We start from the raw sequence: 20,939 nt of genomic DNA on the forward strand, positions 1-20,939 counted from the left end.
AGAGAGGCTGTCATCTAAGTTTTCTCTTAATGTTTACAGGTGCTTTAGAGAATTTTCTCTATATCCTCTTTCATCACAACTCAGATTCTTTTCTTCCTAATGTGGTATGTAGATTTAAAAGTTTCCCCAAAGAGATCCTGTGGGATGATTAGAGCTCTTTTAGTCAGTGGGATTTAGGGCACTGAAGTAGAAAAGTATCTGTGTTTGGCAAAAAAAAAAGACAAATAATTAATCAGTTTATCATGACAAGAGAAACCTTGGATGACAGCTTTAGGTCATCCACATCTAGTTATGGTCTTAATGGAGGAGGGCTGTTTATAGCATGTACAGTATGTGGCTTCAAGAGACTTCCAGATGCAATGACATGAGACCCTGTCAAGCAAACCCTACATCTTCAAGGATAAAAACAACAGTCTCATCATCATACTTGAAACTCCCAACAGTATCACTGGAGCAACTGTTAGTGGGTATCATGGAAAACTGCTGCAGAAAATCCCCTTTTCAACGGGAGTTGGGAGTGGCATCATAGACTTTGTCACTGGTACAATTCTGGCTCTCAGTATACTGAAAGTTGAAAAGGTTGCTACAATAATCCTGTATTTCCCGTGTGTGTGTGTGTGTGTGTGAGAGAGAGAGAGAGAGCGAGAGAGAGAGAGAGAGCGCGAGTGTTACAGGGTGAGATCCAGAAGCATGAGGGATACTGTCATGTAGTATTATTATTTTTGCCTAAGAAGTTACTTGGTAATGGGACATCTACGATCAAACAATTATTTGTAGTGGAGCACACAGTGGAGATTGGGGCTCTATTAATTATCCTTCTCAGGCCTGGGGGAAGTCTGAAGATTTTTCAGTCTAGCTGCAATAGATCTACTCAATCTATTTCTTTAAGACCAACATTTCCAAACCTGGGTAGTTACAGCTAATTCCATTTTTAGATACATTATACGAGTGTGCTGTTTTGCTAAGATGCAGCACACCTGCAGTTCCAACTGACTTAGTGGGATTTGTGGGTTTCTCTAATAATAAAAAATGAAGCTCCTTTTAAATGCGCAAGCAATTCTTTTACCTTGTCATAATACTCAGGCTTGAACATACCCAAAGAAAACTATTCTTGTGCATTATTAAATTAATTCACAAGAAAGGTTGACTGACTTTGATCTTGATGAGCTGTGAAAAAACATTAGTTCCTTCCAAATTTTGACATTTAGAAGCCTTTAAAAAGCTCTGTTTTGTGTTTCCTAATCTGTTTTTCAATATTCAAATAACGCTAATTGCTACAAAGCATTTAGATATTTATTTAAATTTATAAAAGCACCTCCAAAAATTTCTGGGTGCAATACAATCCTGCTAAAACTTAACAGCTAGTAGATCATGTATCATCCTTGTGGGCAACTCAGTGAAGACCTCTACTCAGTGAGCAGCACTGATCAAGAAAGGAAATAACATGTTAGAATACAGACGTAATGGTGAGATGGAGAATAGTACCAATATTTATAATGCCATTATATAAAACAGTAGTACACTCTCATCTAGAAAACTGTTCAGTTCTAGTTGTGCTATATCAAATAGGATGTGGCAGAAATGGAGGCGGTTCAGGATGGGGGCAGAGAATCATTAGAAGCATGAAAAAATGGCCGTATGACAAGAAACTGAAAAGACTGAAGATTGTTTACCATTGAGAGTTGATAAATAAGGGAAGAGATGACAAAGTATAGAAAATAATAAGTGATACAGAGAAAGTGGGCCAGGCATTTCTATTTACTCTTTTGCATAATGCAAGAACAAGGGGACACTAGATGAAATTGAATGGCTGTACATTTAAAAATGATATACATAATTTTAAATGGGTTCATTTCGTAACCCGATGAACACATTTTTTTTTTAAATTTTCAAATTCAATTGTTCAGGTTTCAAAGTTAGCTCTTTTGTGTTTACATTCTTCAACCAGATTTACTCCTCACTAACCCATGCAATAGCCAAGATAACCAGAATTATGAAATACTATGTTGAGAAATTTGTATTAAAAATGCAGTAGCTAAAGATTGTGTATTACATCACGAAATAACTATGATTGATTTAAAAGATCAAGTATAATCTCGTAAGACCTACTTCAAAGCAGCTCTTTTATTTGGTTATGTTTATCTTACAATTTTTAAAGTAAAATTTAAATCAGAATCAACCATGGTTACATAATAATCCCATTGCAATATTAGCTATATGCTCTATCTTCATCCTTCTCTTTTGTCATCACTTCACTACAGCATGTTTCATATATGGTCCAGTCTTGCCAAGACTTAAAGATATAGGGTAAGATCCTCAGCTGGCATAAATCATCCTGTCTCCATTAACTTCAGTTGAGCTATACTGATTTATGTCAGCTTTGGATCTGGCCTGTAATTTTATGCCCACATGTATTTGTCACTGATATCACTGAGGTGACTCATGGGTTAAAGGATAAGTCCATCTTTTTGGGATAGCAACTGTGTATTTTGTAGGTGTCTGTTTGGAACCCAGCACACATTTGGGTCATCCGTGCATACATAATATTAATTCATGAAGTAATGGACAACTTTGAAAAAATAATAACATGAAATAGATTTGCTGTAAAAATGGTCATTGGTACCAGAGGTGATTGTAATTATTATGGCTGCTCAGTGCTGAAGTACACCAAACCCTTAGGGTGTCAGTAGTGTGCCTGGTAGGGAGGCCATTTGTCTGGTTTTATACCAGACAGTCCTCTTTTTGGCTGAGTTGGCCCTCATCCTGGATTCAGACAAAACTGGATGTGGCTTAGTCCGGTATAGGACAGGGGATGCCATTTTGAACAATGCACCACTCCACCCCCGCTGGTGTGACCATGTATACATGCTCTCTTGAATGTGGCATCCCCCATGTGACGTATGAGGTAATGGTGGCAGGGGCCAGGTCACGCAGGCAGGCCAGGTCCATGCCATTCCCTGAAGTGCTAGAATGTCTGTTATTCTGGGGACATGTGAGTGGCCACTCTAGTGCCAGGTGTGTCACGACTGGGAGGTAAGCACTGTAGTTTTTTCAGCAGCTAGGCCTTGCCCTGGTGGGTCCCCAAAATCACTCAGAAACATCGCTAAGTATTTTACTAGGACTGACAGAAAAGGGCAAAGGTTGCAGACAGCCAGGCACCATTCAATGGGAGCAGTAGTGGTTCTGGTTTGGGCCTCTGAGCTAGTCAAATGGACAGTCAGGTTCTTCAGATTTTTAGTACTTGGAGTGTCCTCTTCAGTCCAGGGTCTATTGCAGAAAATAGGAGCTTGTGGGTTTCCAAGTGAGGCTCAGTTAGTGTCTCTCCTTGGGGCCCCTCTGTACTGACTGGCTGCCCAACTGCTGCTGCTCCCCCATAAGTCCCACACAGACCTGCACCCAGATGTGAAGTTTGGCAGTCACAGCCTGTTCCACACGCAGCTCTGCATATGATTTCTGGGGATTTTCTGCCTCCGGTTTCTGTCCAGCTCCTGGCTTCAATGTGGCTGCCAGCGCCACTTCTCCAAACAGAGCCCAGCACTCTTGTTTTAGGACATTTCCTCTTACCTGGCCAGGGAGAAAGGGAAGTGCAGTGGCACTGATGGGAGTTGTAGTCCCCTGCTTAGCAGCTCCATCACATAATTAAGAGGAGTCTTTTGGTAAAGAACAAAAATTTCCCACCATCCCCTGCTGATCCCATGATGACTGCAAATCAAAGGTGATTCTCCTAAGCCCCAAACTCTTTAATTTACAAGATTTCCTATTTTGACTCTCTCTAAATGCATAATAATTTGAAGAAGGCATTTTCTATCTCCACCTTATTAAGTCAAAAGTACTCTCTTAACCTAGTAAACAAGATCAGAGGTTAAGAATAGATTGGTTTTCAATTTCTAAGAATAAAATACTTGCATTATGAATTCTAATAAAACAATATAAGTTTCCTTGTGGTAAGAAGATCCTCTTTTATAATGCACGAAGTACACTGGCAGTTCATTATATTTTTTCTGGCATTTAAAAAGCTACATCTCTGCTAGATCCTGCAGGCTGGGTATTCTTTATTCTTTCTGAACTGTAAATTAAGGCCAAATCCCAAGGTCTTTACTCAGTTATTACTCTGCTTTTATTTTATTTTTTAATTATTTTTTGCCAAGACAAAAGGAGTTTGCTTGACTAAGTAAAAATGGAGGAAAACCCAAGTATGGCTTACAGATTTGCCCATAGTGGGCATGGTAAGATTTATAAAGATACAGTAGAGATTAAGCATGAGCTTGACAGTGAGTAACAAGAAATAGGCAATTTTTGAAGCATGTTAGATGTTGTATTTTTCTCCGTGGACCCTTTCCAGTGGAAAGATGTGGATCAGGCTTTGCAGTCACATTCTCTGTTGTTCAGCAAAACTGTATTACTAAGTTAATAAACCACAATCAAATACCTCCTTAAGGCCTTATGTGGAATTGTGTGTATGTGTGAGATGTCGGCTGAGAATGCTCTGCAGTGATTCATGCTACCTCTGCAGAACTTCCTGCCTGGTTCAGTAGTACTTAATCTTGGCACTTCACTTTGTCACTTAAAAATAACTTTAAGATAGTGGGAACAGTAACACAGCTTTGATTTTACAGTGTTTTCAATGAGACTAAAATAAATGCTGCACAATATCATAGTTCTGATAGAACCCTCTTCTGCTCTTAACACACAGATCCTTTCCCATGAATCTTATTTACCATAATGAATATATGTTGTTTTATTTGCACAAGTTAAACTTTTTAAACAGGAAGATGGATCTATTTGTCTGTCCAGCACTCATCAGGACCATGTACAGGAAGTTTCAAACAAAAAGTTGTTTGGTAATTTAAACAAAAGTCAAATGACATAGACCATTCAATAAAGCAGCAAGGATCTCTGAATTATGAAGGTGCTAAAAATTATGGTAGCTGACCATGTAACTTTCTTTCTGTGGTGTATGTAGCTTCTAGCACTCACACAGTCCCAGGCTTGCTCACAATAAGAATTAATTCCAGGAGCATTAAGTGTTAGAACCAGAAACACAATAAGGCATTTTCAGATAAGGCTCTTCATCTCTGGAACAAACTTCCTGGCTTGATTTTACAGCACCTGGATTTTGTGATCTTTGAAGTTTTCAGGTCCTGACTGCAACGTTGTCAAACATCACAATGTTTGGTAGTTTACTGAAAGCCCCAGTTTCTCAATTCATGGGATTACATGAAAATCCAAGTTATAATTTTTAAGAAAAGCTACTAATTTGTGGTGGTGGCAATAGCTTGCAACATGACCCCTAAAGGCTGTGACACCAGAAAACAAATAAAAAGATGCCAAAGTCATTCCTCTCAAAAATGTCATGATTTTAAGTCAATCTCATGACTGATGAGGGTCTGATGCATATTTTTTGAGCATGTTGGGTTGGCAATACTATCACTAGCCCTGACGTGGGTTTGTATGGGGGACGGGGAAGGGGCTGAAGGAGTGTTCTTTCTCACCAGTGCATGCCCTGAGCCAGGGGCAGGGACAATTGCAGTCCTGTGCTCAGGGGAGTGCTGAGACTGCTCCCTCCTTGAGCTCTGGAGAACACACATCACCCCAAAAAGTGTGAAGAAGAGGCGGGGTAATGGTTCCCTCCGCTGAGCTCCTTATGGGTTAGGGTTCAGGACTGTGCCTTAGGCTGTTTAGAGTTGCCAGGTGTCTGGTTTTTGACTGGAATGCCTAGTTGAAAAGGGACCCTGACAGCTCCAGGCAGCACCGCCGACCAGGCCATTAAAATCCGGTCGGCAGCACAGGGGGGCTAAGGCAGGCTCCTTGCCTTCCTTGGCTCTGTGCAGCTCCCGGAAGCAGGAGTATGTCCCCTTCCAACTCCTACGCAGCCCCCGTCCCAAGCCCCAGCTCTGCAGCTCCCATTGACCAGGAACCACTGCCAATGGGAGCTGCGGGGGTGGTGCCTGCAGATGGGGCAGCATGCAGAACCACTTGGCTATGCATCCATGTAGGAGGGAGAACGTGCTGCTGCTTTCAGGAGCTGCCTGGAGCCTGATCCCCTGATACACTGACCCCTCCTGTAATCCACTCCCTTCCCGAAACCTGATCCCCCTCCCGTCCTCCAAACCACTTGATCCCAGCCTGGAGCACCCTCCTGCACCCCAAGCCCCTTATTCCCAGCCCCACTCCAGAGCCCGCACCCCCAGCAGGAGCCCTCATCCCCACCATGCCCCAGCCCCCTCCCCCAGCCCTGACCCCTTCCCACCATCCAAACCCCTCAAACCCAGCCCAGAGACATCACACACCCCCGCACACCCCAACCCCCTTCCCTACCCCAGAGGAGCCCCCTCCCGCACCCTAAACCCATCATCCTTGGCCCTACCCTAGAGCCTGCGCCCCTAGCTGGAGCCCTCACCCCCTCACGCATCCCAACCCGCTGCCTAAGCACAGAGCCCCCTCCTGCACCCTGGATTCCTCATTTCTGGTCCCACCCTGGAGACCACACCCCGCAGTTAGAGCCCTCATCCCCTCCCGCAACCCAAACCCCTGTCCCAGCCTGGTGAAAATAAGCGAGTGAGTGAGGGTGTGGAGAATGAGCAACAGAGGGAGGGGGTTGGAATGAGTTGGGGGACAGGGCCTTGGAGAAGGAGCGGGGCATCAGAGGAGGGGTGGGACAGGGGGCAGGGCACAGGTGTTTGGTTTTGTGCGAGTAGAAAGTTGGCAACCCTACTTAGGCTTCATCTAGCCCTCAGGATTTTTCTGATAAGGGAGGATAGGTGATTACTATGGGTTGGGAATAGGAGGTGTTTTTATGGTGGGTTGGGAGTTTAGTGGTTGCTAGGCTGCTAGAATTTTGTGTGGATTTTTTCTAATAAATGTTAGAAATAATTTACCTCCAGGTACCTAGATTTTGGGATAGGAACTTCTGGTAGATCAAAATAAAAAATTCAAACCACTGTACACCTGGGGAAGAAGGAGATTAAAACTAGAAATATTTTTCACGAAAAAGAAAGCTGGAATCATTTAGTAAGGGTTGACTCCTCTTGCTCCTCTTCTAGTAGAGCTAAGTTTCCATAATCAGAAATGTGCAACTCTTGCCTTATGCATAACTTCTGCCTTATTAACCAGCTAACTGCCACTACTAACCAATGATCCACTAACACCATTAAGCACTACAATAATTTCAAAATCCTTAGATTAGTGGAGTTGTCATGGGTTAACACCTTGTATGCCACATTTCTGTTGGCTCTGTTATTTAATAGGAACCCATTTCTTCTAAGCTGTGTGTCATTTATATTTAAATAATAATAGTAAAAATGCCTGTTCAAAAACAACTTCAGCGGGGCTAGTCACATGCTTAAAATTAAGCATGTGCCTAAGTGTTTTGCTGGATCAGAGCCTGTAATAAGTACATTTTTGGAGATTATATTTATGTCTGGTTTAAGGATATAATTGGAAAAGTATAATTTACCAGCTGCACATAGATTTGTGAAGGGTATAAATCATGTTCTAATGAAATAACTAAATCGTTTGCTCCTGTTTACCCTTTCTGATAATACAAACCAAAAGGGACAGCCGATGAAAATGAAGGGAACCATAGTCACACTTTCAGGTCAAGCTAAGCATAGTTTAATTAGGCATGTTAAAAGCATCTTTATGTACTGTATCAACAATGTGACATATTCAGTAAGTTCAAGCAGATTTTGCTATGGCTTTACAAAAAACAGATTAGTCTGCATGTGGAGTATAGCATTCAGTTTTAGTCATCTTCTTTGAAAAAAGATACAGTTGAAAAATGAGAACTTTTAATTTAAAAAGTTTTTAAAAGATGAAAATATTTGCTGACCACAAAAATACTTGTGCAGGAATGCTTGTGAACTAATTAAATTATATGGCACCTAGATGACAGAGTTGTCCTCAGACTGTTCCTGACATGAAGGGCTTATTACTCCTTTCTGGTCCTGTGTAAATTGCATGATGTTGTCATTTGCCTTCAGGATAATTCATGAATACTCCGCTGGTTAGTTTAAAAAAATTGCACGTAGACTTGAGCTAGTCCAGAATATCAATAGCGAACTGGAATACTTGCAGTTAATAGAGTTTTGATTCAGTTCAGCTTAGAAATCAATCAAAAGCCCACTGAAGGCAATGGGAACTTCTGGACTTTGAATCAGGCCCTTTGTGTCTTTTGATTTCTTTTAGGAAGAAAAACGTTATCTCTATAGCAACTAGGAAGCATCAACTATTGTATGTAGTTTAGTTTTCAAGGGAGAAACTAACACATTAGGTTATGCCAGGTAGTCATTTCTAGCACTGTTCTAGCTTTCAAGAATAAAAATATATGTGCAGCTGCTAAGCAGTATGCAAAAAATCTAAATGCAGTTGGGGCTGAGAATGCTGTAAGTAGATTGGTTGCAAAACTGTGAATGTTGCAACCTGAATGAAATATATGAGCTCTGTATGCTGTTGCAGTACTTTCTGAAAGACAAGTATGGACATGTTTGTTTACTAGACAGTTTGATTTTCTGCCCTTTGACAGATTAAGAAATACTGCTTTTCGCAGGGTAGGGAAAATGATATCAAAAGAAAGAATTACAGGAAAAGCCCTGAATTTGAAAAAACATTTGAATACAATAATTGTCATTAGTGCTGGAATGGTAATTACTGGTAAGCTGATGAAAAAGTGGATTCTGTACAAACTTGTGAGACATAACACCTGATTGCTATCCAATAGTAAAATAGCACTGTTAATAATAAAGAGCCAGGTTCTCCTAGATTCTCACTCATGTAAGTAGTCCCACTGAAGTCAATGAAACTTGTGTAAGAAGTAGTTTAAAGATGGAAGAATTTAGCTCAGTATTAATAAAGTGCTATGAATATCTCTGTTCTGTTAAGAGTAGTTGGATTCTGGTCAGCCCAGGGCTGTAGGGTCAAGTCAAGCTACAGCGTTCTTATCAACGATGCTCAAGGCATGAAAACCATTTTGCAGTCCTCAACATTATGTGTCATAATCCTCTTCACGAGACATGTAGAAAACGAAATTTATAACTAATCATATAGGAAGTCTGCTCAGTAGTGAACTTACTCTGGTGACTAGGACCAGGACTTTTTCTGAAACAAACAAACAAACCCTGTCACCGTTTCCATGGAGATTGTGGCTATGACAGACATATACAACCTTACTGAGAAGCTACAGGAGAACAGAACTAATTCAGTATTTTATCTGAGCAATACTTGCAGAAAAATGTCAGAGTTATTTGACAGTTCTAATAATCAGAAAATTAAAATGTAACATGTAAATATTAATTTGCAAAGTGGCATGTAGTTTGGTTTGTCTCTGTTATCACAGCAATTTGCCTCACCTATATTTAAAAGTGTTAAAGAAACTTCAGAATTACAGAAAACTGAAATACTAACCAAATTGCTGCTATGCTCCAAAAATACTGATCATTTTTGCAAATCTAAGTCACTTTCTGCTGCTGTTAGCCCATGCCATGATTGCAATACCCGGATAACAACTGTGGTTATATAGATAGTATCTCTAATACAGGAAGTGGAGTAAAATCATTTTGTCATTCTGCTTACTGATGTCATCACATTCTTCTGCAGTGCCAGTTTATGAAGAACTCCTTTATCATTTCATAATTCCTGCATAAAAATAATACAAATGGTTATGCGTTGTCTTTTATTATAAAGATGTTAATAAATAAAAAAGTCATTGCTATCATTTTTTCATTAATATAGTTTTTTGCCAGAGCTGCATTAAACTCCTTGTATAAGGAGTTACCTATCAGCTACTATTGGCAAGGCACTTATAATGTTATAACTAATAATGTTGTATTGCATCCAAAAAACCTGTGTTAAAAGAACATTGAGATAGCAAAGTTAAGCATTCAAATGTTAGGAAATGCTAGAATGAAGGGTTCAAAGTCCTGTGAAAAATGTAATAAATGTGACCATGTAATAAAACTAATATATACACACGTACTACTTTGATTTGAGTGCTTGACTTTGCAACCTGAGTGTTTTCTTAATATATTTTAAAGTAATTTCCTAGACTTTTAAAACTTGAACTTTGAAAACATAAAAATGTCATCTTGTGGAACCATACTGCCGCTCCCGCTCAGATGGTGAATCAGCAGGATTGGGATCTTATACCCACAGTACAGTGCTCTGCCACTTGAACTAATAGTGGAGTAGCCTTCCACTAGAGGGGAATAGAGTGTTACTTACTTGTTACAGATTTTTCAATGCTAGTTTCTTCCTGTCCCCTTTTTCTTCTATTCTCACCTCCTCAGTCCTATTATCCTCTTCTGCCTCGTGTCCAACTCATGCCCTAGCCTCACCCACTGCTCCTATTCTTCCTCCCAGCTCCTGCCCCTGCTCCCCCTCTGTTCCTGTCTTCCCTCATCTGCTCCTGCTTCCCTTCACTGTGTTCATAGCCTCACCATCTTCTTCTGGCCCCTCTGCTCATTCCCCCGTTCTCTAGCTTGGTGGAGATGGTGCTTATGTAGTCTCATCACCACGTAGGAACAATGAGGAGATGGAGCATGCTCGGTGTCTACAGAATCTTTGGAGAATTAAGCTACTAAACTCTAAGATATCTCTACTGAGCATGTGCAAACTGAGATTTTTCAGAGTCTTATAACTTGGCTGAAGTTGGGCTGATATTAAAGGGACAGCAAATGGCACATTTCTGACATTACAGTGATCACCCTGCCAAATTTCAAGTTTCTGTTCTAATGTGAGGGGGTGCTAGAGTTTCTTAAATAAACTGTTGCAAGAATTTGTATAACGTGCAAACCAACGTATTTTACCCTAATATCTTACACTGAAACAGCTGAACTGTTTTAGTTGAAACTTTTGTATATATAAAAAGAACAGGAGTACTTGTGGCATCTTAGAGACTAACAAATTTATTTATTTATTTTGTATATATGTCAGCTTGAAGCAGACATCTGGCATGAAAAATTTCAACCCAAATGGTTTAAATTTAGCGAAGTTCAAGATGGCAATTGCACTGATTTGTCTGAAATGAGTAAACCTCTGGAATTTTGTTTGCCAATTAGGACATTCAGCTAATGGGTATCTGTATGATGGCACCTTCATTTTCTTATTGTTTGAATAAAATAAAAGTGTGGTAGGAAATACCAAAAGAAAAAATGGCTGTTAAAAAGGGAGATGCCAAATAAATATGGTCTGATTCTCCTGACTTTTCACCACATAGCTCCATAGACTTCAGTGGAGTTACTCCTGAATGTGCACCAATGTAACTGAGATCAGAATCAGGCCTGTACTGTATGCTTACTAGAATTACAGTATTTATTAAAAAGATACCTGTGGGTCTGCTTTGCTCTCACAACAATGTAGACCAGGATCCATTTTAATGAAGTAGATGGAGCAGTATGAGATCAGGCCAGGCTTTTAAGTGTTCAGCTTAAGCTTTTAAGATAAGATCAGGCTTTTAAGTGTTCAGCATGACAGCATTAGGACACTTTGCATAAAATGCCTTCTGGGATGCCATGGAACACACTAACACAGAAAAAGAACAGACATGCACTAGACATAATGAAAACGAAAGACCAAATACTGTTCTCAGCAGAATATCAGATCGTGTCCTACATATTCAGCATTAGCTCCAAAGAAAGACTTAAATTAGTATTCTCATTAGTTTACTGTAATATTTGTAAATTCAAACAAATACACTACATGCTTAGTTGTTGGATAGTATGTGATCTTTACGGCACGGAAACAGAGAAATTAGATAAAAATGAAAGTACTGTGTTACCCTACTTTATTTCTTAGAGTTCAGAATATACAAGAACCCAAAAGAGAGAAAATAATCTGCTCCACCACAACTCACCCCACCTTGCTTTAAGGTGGCTGTTTCCAGAATGACTGTACTTGCATGCTTTGTTACAGAACTCTCTAGCCCACAATCAGGACCTGGACACCTCTTCAATGCCCATAAAGTGATAGCTTGCAATTCCAGTGCAGCCCTCAAAACAACATACCACTCCCTTGTAAATTTCTTGATTAGTAAACACAATAATAAAAGAAAAAACACAAGTTTAACCTTAAGATAGGTCTGCAATTTTGTTGTAGCTGGTGGTACTTGCGAGGAAGGGAAAATGACGCCTGACTTTTGTCTGTTCCTTATTGATTGGATCACCCTGAAAAGGAGCATTTTCTGTTACCACGTCCTCAGCCTCCTCTGACCAGCAAAACTCATAAATGTTGTGCCCCTGAAATGTCTGATGGTGCTACTGTGCTGATTACAAATCCCTATTGAAACCATAACTAGACATCTAGTGCTCGCTATTATTGCCATTACAATTTTTAGTAGTAATCAACCTATTCTTGAACCTGACCCCTACCCAGCGTATTTCCCCTTTGCATTGCTCTAGCAGAACAAAGTTGTTTTAAAGGGCAGCTTGGGATTTTCCTTTTGAGAATTTCCCAGTGGCATGTAGCCAGGGTACTCAACTCTGTGCCACCCACTCTCCCCTTCCATGGAGGAGGTGAGTCAGGGACAGATTAGGGGCAGGAGAGGGCATGAATAGTGCATGCAGCACTCTGGTTACTATGAAAATACCATTCAACATAACAAACAACCTTTTAATAAATAGTGTTTAGAGTCTTGTTTATTTCACCAGACTACAGACAGTGCCACTGCTGTATCCTTGGGGGATACAACCCCTGTAGGGTCACGAGTAGGTCTCGGGGGTTGTGATCACTCTCCTTTTTTGTTATGTCTAGTTGGAAGGAGGGGTCCCAACATTTATTTTCTCTTGTGACAATTGCTCTAGTTGAAGTGTAGCCTATTAATTTCCCATTGACCTTAGTTCTTTGCAAGTAGACCTTAGTGTCTTTTTGGCAGGAGGAGATGGATTTCATTGTCTTGTCCGTGGTTTTCAATTTTTTTTTAAATATTCAGGTTACCCTTGTTGTTTATGTTTCAGTCTGCAGTTATGTTTTCTCAATCATGTACCAATATTTTCTTCGAGTCATTTTTTTCTTATGCGTATCAGTCCGTTAGTTTAAGAACCTTCCATATTCTCTAAATACTTTATCTAAATCCGGGTCCCATTAATGTCAATGGCAAAACTCCCATTGACTTTGTGGAGCAAGGATTTCACTCGCTGTCTCTATGCTTCGCCAGTACAGATCCTGATCCTACACTTCTTACTCAGGCAAAACTTGCATTGAGATTGTGGGAAACTTTGCTGATTAAAGAACAAGGTAAAACTGTTGGATTTGGTAAATACTGTCTTAAATATAATACAGAGTACACTCGTCACATCATTCCTGGGAAGGTTCAAGATGTTCTTGTTTTCTTTTTCTTTTTAGAGTCCTATGATGGATGTTGTTTTATTCATTGTATGTTTGGATGATGGCTATGGGATTTTGTTTTGCTTTCATTGTTTTTGCACCTGCTTTGTATACAATCATTTTAAAATCTGGTTTTGCTTAAAACATATTTGATTACATTTTGTTAGCACCCAGATGTCTTAGGCCCTATAAGTAATTATGCATTGCTATTGTTGTTTTTGATTATACTTCTTCAGCAGAGAAACATGTCCCTAAACAAGGACACTGTATATATAAATTAGTACTTTCACAGTGAAATGAACACAAACCCTGCCTGCCTGTGGCTGTGGACATGCTAAAACTAAACCTCATATAGTTTCACATTTTTTCCACTTACAAAAAAAACACTGTCTCCAGTTTACAAATAACAGAATGTAAGATGAGAGAGATTAAGAGATTTGACTAAGATTACTCAGCTAGGGCCCAATTCAAGTTTTGTTGAAGTCAATAGAAATACTCCAATTCATTTCAATGGGAGTTGGATTGGTTCCTGTATTAATTTCAGAGTCTGGATTAGTCCCAAATCCTTGCATTCCTGTACCAAAATTACCAGACCTCAGTACCTGTCTGGAAGTTACTTAACTTCTCTGCATCTGACTCTCCAGTGCCCCCAGCCGCCAGGGGATTACCTCCAGCATTCTTTACCCCACTCTTCTTCCCATGTTGGAGGCCTGGAGGAAGCAGAAGGCATTCAGGCCGATTCACCTAGAATTCTGCCTTGTAGCTCAAAGGGCTCTTTTCTAAATTCTTGCTCCAAACATCATGAAAGCATGACTGTTTCATTCACTATTCACTTTTCAATAATTAAACGCCTAAGGGATAGAGATCACAAAACGCACTCTAAATTAAATGTATTTAGGGCTGGATTTTGTCTTTAGATGTAATCCTTCATAAGGGTATGTGTGTAGTTCCACTGCCTGAGAAGGAGCCCTGAGACAGGGTACGTCTGCACTACGGGATTATTCCGATTTTACATAAACCAGTTTTATAAAACAGATTGTATAAAGTCGAGTGCACGCGGCCACACTAAGCACATTAATTCGGCGGTGTGCGTCCATGGTCAAAGGCTAGCGTCGATTTTCGGAGCGTTGCACTGTGGTTAGCTATTCCATAGCTATCCCATAGTTCCCTCAGTCTCCCCCGCCCCTTAGAATTCTGGGTTGAGAGCCCAGTGCCTGATGGGGCAAAAATCATTGTCGCGGGTGGTTCTGGGTAAATGTCATCAGTCATTCCTTCCTCCGGGAAAGCAACAGCAGACAATCATTTTGCGCCCTTTTTCCCTGGATTACCCTGGCAGGCACCATAGCACGGCAACCATGGAGCCCGTTCAGCTTTTTTTTTACAGTCACAGTATGTGTACTGGATGCCGCGGACAGAGGCGATACTCCAGCGCTACACAGCAGCATTCATTTGCTTTTGCATGATAGCAGAGATGGTTACCAGTCGTTCTGTACCGTCTGCTGCCAGTGTAATTTGGCAATGAGATGATGGTTATCTGTCCTTCTGTGCTGTCTGCTGCTATCATGGGTGCCCCTGGCTGAGATCGGCCGGGGGCGCAAAAGCAAAACTGGGAAAGACTCCCCGAGTCAATCCCTCCTTTATGGTTTCTAAAAATAAAGCCAGTCCTGCCTAGAATATGAGGCAAATGTACTAGAGAAGCAGTGTATCAGAGAGTACAGCTGCTCTGTGTCAGATCCCGCAGAAATGATGAGCTACATGCCATTCACGGGAGGTGCCCCTGCAACAATCCCACCCATTGCTTCCCTTCTCCCCCAACCTTCCTGGGCTACCGTGGCAATGTCCCCTCCATTTGTGTCATGAAGTAATAAAGAATGCAGGAATAAGAAACACTGAGTTTTTAGTGACATAAAATGAGGGGGAGGCAGCCTCCTGGTGCTATGATAGTCCAGGCAGGACATTAAGCAGTGTGGGGGAGAGGAGCCCAGCATCCCGCTGCTATGATAGTCCAGGCAGTACAGAATCTTTTCTTTTCACATGAAAGGGAGGGGGCTGATTGAAGCTCAGCCCCCAGTTGCTATGATGAATACGGTTACCAGCCGTTCTGTACCATCTACTGAGAATGACCGGGAGTCATTCCTATTTTCACCCAGGCACCCCCGGCCAGCCTCACCTGAAGCCAGCCAGGAGCACTCATGGGTTGATAAGAAGAACAGTTACCAGTCCTACTGCACCATCTGCCACCGGGGAGGGGAGAGGAGCGGATACTTCTCTTCACTGCTGCAGCATCGCATCTACCAGCAGCATTCAGTAGACATAGGGTGACATTGAAAGAAGTCATGAAATTATTTCTTTCCCTTTTCTTTCACTTGGGGGGGGGCAATAAATTGACGAGCTAGTCCCTGAACCACGCCGGACAATGTGTTTGAACCTACAGGCATTGGGAGCTCAGCCAAGAATGCAAATACTTTTTGGAGACTGCTGTGGACTGTGGGATAGCTGGAGTCCTCAGTACCCCCTCCCTCCCTCCATGAGCGTCCATTTGAGTCTCTGGCTTCCCATTACGCTTGTCACGCAGCACTGTGTAGCCTGTAGATTTTTTTTTCAAACGCTTTGGCATTTCGTCTTCTGTAACGGAGCTGTGATAGAACTGATTTGTCTCCCCATACAGCAATCAGATCCAGTATCTCCCGTACGGTCCATGCTGGAGCTCTTTTTGGATTTGGGACTGCATTTCCATCCGTGCTGATCAGAGCTCCACGCTGGGCAAACAGGAAATGAAAATCAAAATTTCGCGGGGCTTTTCCTGTTTACCTGGCCACTGCATCCAAGCTGAGATTGCTGTCCAGAGCGGTCACAGTGGTGCACTGTGGGATACCGCCCGGAGGCCAATACCGTCGATTTGCGGCCACACTAACCCTAATCTGATATGGTAATACCAATTTTAGCGCTACTCCTCTCGTCAGGGAGGAGTACAGAAACCGATTTAAAGAGCCGTTTATATCGATATAAAGGGCCTCATAGTGTGGACGGGTACAGCGTTAAATCGGTTTAACGCAGCTAAAATCGGTTTAAACGCTTAGTGTAGACCAGGCCAAAGACTGTGAAAATCATAATTCCTTTCATGCTTTGCCCTTTCCCCCCAAATCTTTTGCTGCCCTAGAGAAAAAATGATGAGTAGCAAAGAGGTACAGGGCTAATAAGCCTTTTTATTATATCAGTCAGTTACCCACAATGACCTTGTAGTTTTCTTAAGAGTAGTTGCCTTGTATCATTAAAGATTAACATATCATGTTACTGGCTTTTAAGGGAGGAGGAGAAGAATTATTTGCTTTCAGGCCCTGTTCTCCCTCCTCCGCTGTTTACACAAACCCAGAACCCTCAAGCTTCTTCATTGTGGTGACCTTCCTGCTGAGGAGAACTGGCTGGAACTCCCTGTGGAGTTCATCAGTGCTACTTCTAAGCCAGCCAGGGAGTTGATGCAAGGAGATGTGAGGCTGCTTCCTTTCCCCCTAAGGGCAGAGTGTTCTGCCTCTGCAGTAAACCCAGGCCTAGGAGCTATTCCTATTAACTTATTGGAGATTTTTTGCTTCCAGGCTATAAACACTGTTACACATTTCATATGTTATTACTAATTTAGTTTGGGATTTTTTTGGTTATCTATACTGGGACACTTGTGGACTAATACCACAGAAAGAGGTGTTTGGGGTATGAGCTATACTGAGTAATGTATGTGCCTTTGATTGCTTACTGTTCAGAGGGCTTGCAGCTATTTGATCTCAACGTGATCTACTTTTAAACTGTGTTTGTTAGAACAATGTTTATAGGCAGAGTTTACAAGCAAGTCAAAAGTTAGGAATACAAATATATATGCCAGCCTTAATTCTGGTATTTCCAAACTTTTGAGTGCTTGACTTTATAACCTTAATAATGTTATTTTAACATACTTTTGTGAGTAATTTCCTAGGTTTTTTTAAAAACAAACTAAAAAAAAATCCATCTTGTGGAATCATATTGACACCTAGAGGGGTCTTCAGCAAGGCTGGAGCCTTTAGATCCACCACATAGACCACTTGAACCAATGGAATAACTGATAGTAGTAGTAGTTGAGATCTGTGTGTGGACCAACACTAGAGGGAAATGAGACACATATTTTGTCAGCAGGTTTTACAAGTATTTTCTGACAGTAGAGGAATGATGAGACTCAGGAATCTTGGGTTCCATTTCAGGGTCTGGAGTGGAGTCTGCTCTAGTGAGGCAGACTCTTCTGCCTGTTTCCCCCAAACTTGACCTATTCTGACCTGTCCCTTCCAAACTTTCCTTATCTTTCCCCCCGGCCTCTTGTCCAAGTCCTCTTAACTTTGCTGACTCAGTTCCCATTTCTACTCTTTACGGTTCTCATTGTTGTCCTAGTCTCCTTGCCCAGCCAGTCTTAGTCCCTGCCTCTGGGCTTGGTGTCCAAATCCTTCAAGTGTAGGACTGAAAGAGACCTCATTGTCATCTAGTCCAGTTTTTTGCACCCAAGTCAGAACTAAGTAATATCTCGACCATTCCTGACAGGGCGTTTGTTTAAATCCCAAAGTCCTCCCTGATTCTCGGTCTCTCCCCACCCAGCACTCAGTTCAGGTCTCCTTGCCCAGCCAGCCCTAGTTTTCTCCCCTCCTGCTGCAACACTGCTTGCCCATCTGGTCCATTTCTCCCTTCTGGCTCTGGATCTGATCCACTCTTCCATCCTCCACCCTGGCTCCCAATTCCAGTCTCCTCTCAATGCTCCTCTTCTTATCTCAGTCTCCACCCCACCTCCCCCCTGACTCCATATCCTAGTCTCTGAACCCAGCCAGTCCTAGTTCTCTTCCCACAACCCATTTCCTTATCAAATCTGTCTCTGCTCCCTGCCACCCCCCTACTGGTTCTTAGTCCCAGATTTCTTGACCAGCCAGTTCCAATTTCCCCTGTCACCTCAGTTCCTCAGCTGATTTCATTGCCCCCACCCCCAACAGTTGGTTCCCAGTCTCCATCCCCATGCACCCCTCAGTTTCTTTCACCAGCTTCCAGTCCCAGTTTTCCCCCTCCTCAAAGCCCCCAGCCTCCAGTCTCCTTGCCCAACCAAACCCATCTTCCCAATTCACTCAGTCCTGGCTTGCCCTCTCCCTTGACTCCCAGTATCCTGGCCCACCCAGTCCCAGTCTCCCCTTCCAATTTCCAGTCAAGTTTCTCTCCCACCCCTTCCAGTCCCAGTCTCACCACACTCTTTTCCTCAATCTGCTCCTTTCCCGCTCCCCAGTTCAGCTTTTGTCCTGTCCACATTTGAATCAGAAGGCTATCTTCTCCATGCTGCCTTGGTTCCAGGGGTGGGGTGTGTGTGTGTGTGTGTGGGTGTGTGGGTGTGTGTGTGTGTGTGTTATTGAGAACACAGGCAACAGGCTCCCTGCTCTCAGTTCCAGTGCCCATCTGTCACAGATCAGCTTTTAGAGGGAAATCCGTCTGTGCCCCCCTAGCTGTGGGCTTGGAGCATGCTTAGTCACTCTGTGGTGATGAGGTATGCACGATCAGCACTAGTAGCTATGAGAAGATGGAGTATGCTCCGTGAGGTTGGAGTCTTAAACCTCTACTGAGCATGTGTAAACTGCACATTTTCAAAGGCTTATCACTTGGCCACATTTTTATGGGGAAAGCAGAAGGCACATTAAGGCCTGGCTTGACAAAGCCCTGGCTGGGATGATTTAGTTGGGAATTGGTCCTGCTTTGAGCAGGGGGTTGGACTAGATGACCTCCTGAGGTTCCTTCCAACCCTGATATTCTATGATTCTATGATCCCCGACAGAGAGGCCAACCACTGCCACATTTTAGATTTCTACTCCAAAGTATAGGGGGCCATAGAACATTTCAAAGAAAAGGTCTCGAGAATTTTTTAACATGGGCAAAATTATATCTATTTTTTTCAAGCCTTATTCTCTGATATGACTAAACCATTTTGGCTGAAAATTGTATATATATGAGGGAGACACTCGACATGGAAAAGTTAAGCCTAAATTGTTAAAGTTTAGCAAAGTTGTAAAGCAACTGAAACCAGCATCTTTTAATGGGAAATGTCAGGGAATTTTAATAACATGTAGTGCCAACAGCCCTGCCTATAGTAACAGGTATAGTACAAGGCAATGAGATACAAATATATGAATAAAAAGTGTAAAAAACAAAACAAAAAAGGCATGAGGGTGAGGACAATGACAATCTAAAATTAAAAGAGAGTTTTGACACACCTATATCACGTATGCATGTATACATCTACATCTATATATCATTACCTACATGAGTTGGCAAAAAGTACTGTACTTTTCTAGAAGACTTGGTAAAACATTGCATCTAATAAATCACCACTGCCTTTATATCTCAACCACAACTCATTCTCTCAGGTAGAACTGGTTATAACAGAATATGGTTAGAACAATACTGAGCAACTGTGTATCCTTCCAACTCTTTACCTTACTGTAACAAAATCTTCCATAAATATCCAGTTTTCATTAAGATTAATCAAAACTTGAGCATATATTGTATCTCCGTACCTCATCACGGCAAAGAAACAGAAATTCAGTTTCTCACATTTAGATTGCAAGCGTCAGGCAGTTCTGTTGAATTGCCACCATTGCTCAGGCAGGGCACTGGCTCCCTCCTATTTAATTTATCCAGGGAAATGTACTGTGCCTGACACATACTCAGACTATTTAAGAAATGAGATGCTTTCAACCAAGTATCTGTATGTTAATTTCAAAGATGTTCCCAGTGAGGTGAGGACCCCCCTCCTAGCCCTATCAGAACTTAAGAGTTCCTAGACAGTATTTCCTGTGCAGCTTTCACTTAAAGAGCTGGTTGACAAGAGTGGTACCTAATCAGTGAACAGAATTTCCCCCAAATTACACAAGATGGGTCACTTTTCCAGGGCTCTAAAGTTAGATGTTGTGATAGTCACCAACATAACTATGATCCTACTAGAATTTGGGCTGGAGATCAGGCTGTGTGCCTAATTTAACTTTGTTTTGGCATTGACATCTTGGCACATTGTACACGCTGCAGTTTATGTTCCTACCTGATGTCTATTTGGCAACTAGTTTTTCTGTCCACAAGCTATGCTGATGAGTTTCGTTCTAGAACTCAGTGGGATCTGTGATTGGATGCCAGAAAGCTAGTACTGCTTTAACCTTTTTACCATTCTTCACTTACTTTTCCTTTAATTTGAAGATGTTTTTGTGATTTTTGTTGAGCTATTTTTAATTGCCCATTGTGTTTCTGTAACTGATCAGAATTTATAAGCAGCATAAAGAAAAAATCCACAAAACTGAAGGGAGTTGATTGTATTGTTAAAAGTTCCAAAGAATGATGTTTTCAATTTATTTGTTATGGATCCAAATTGAAACACTTTCTCATATGAGTAATCCCAGAGATTTCAATGGGATCATTCTCGAGAGTGACAATTAGTTGTGTAAGGCTTTCTGTATTGTGCTATGTGGGTGTTTATCTCTACAGTTATGGTGAGAGGAAAAAGAGTTATAAACTGTATCGATTTGAATATGTGCTTGCTGGGAGCTGTTGTCCTCAGGGAGCAAGAATTATGTTGGAAGTACAGCATT

General features: G+C 41.6%; 1 protein-coding gene across 3 annotated transcripts in view; it reads left to right on the top strand.

Moving 5' to 3' along the window:
• The window catches only part of SYNE1 (spectrin repeat containing nuclear envelope protein 1), a 492,410-nt gene that overhangs the window by 55,824 nt on the left and 415,647 nt on the right, over positions 1-20,939 (top strand). The gene's annotated exons all lie outside the window — the stretch shown is intronic.

This window comes from Gopherus flavomarginatus, chromosome 4 (genome assembly GCF_025201925.1).
Source record: "Gopherus flavomarginatus isolate rGopFla2 chromosome 4, rGopFla2.mat.asm, whole genome shotgun sequence".
Lineage (NCBI taxonomy): Eukaryota > Metazoa > Chordata > Testudines > Testudinidae > Gopherus > Gopherus flavomarginatus.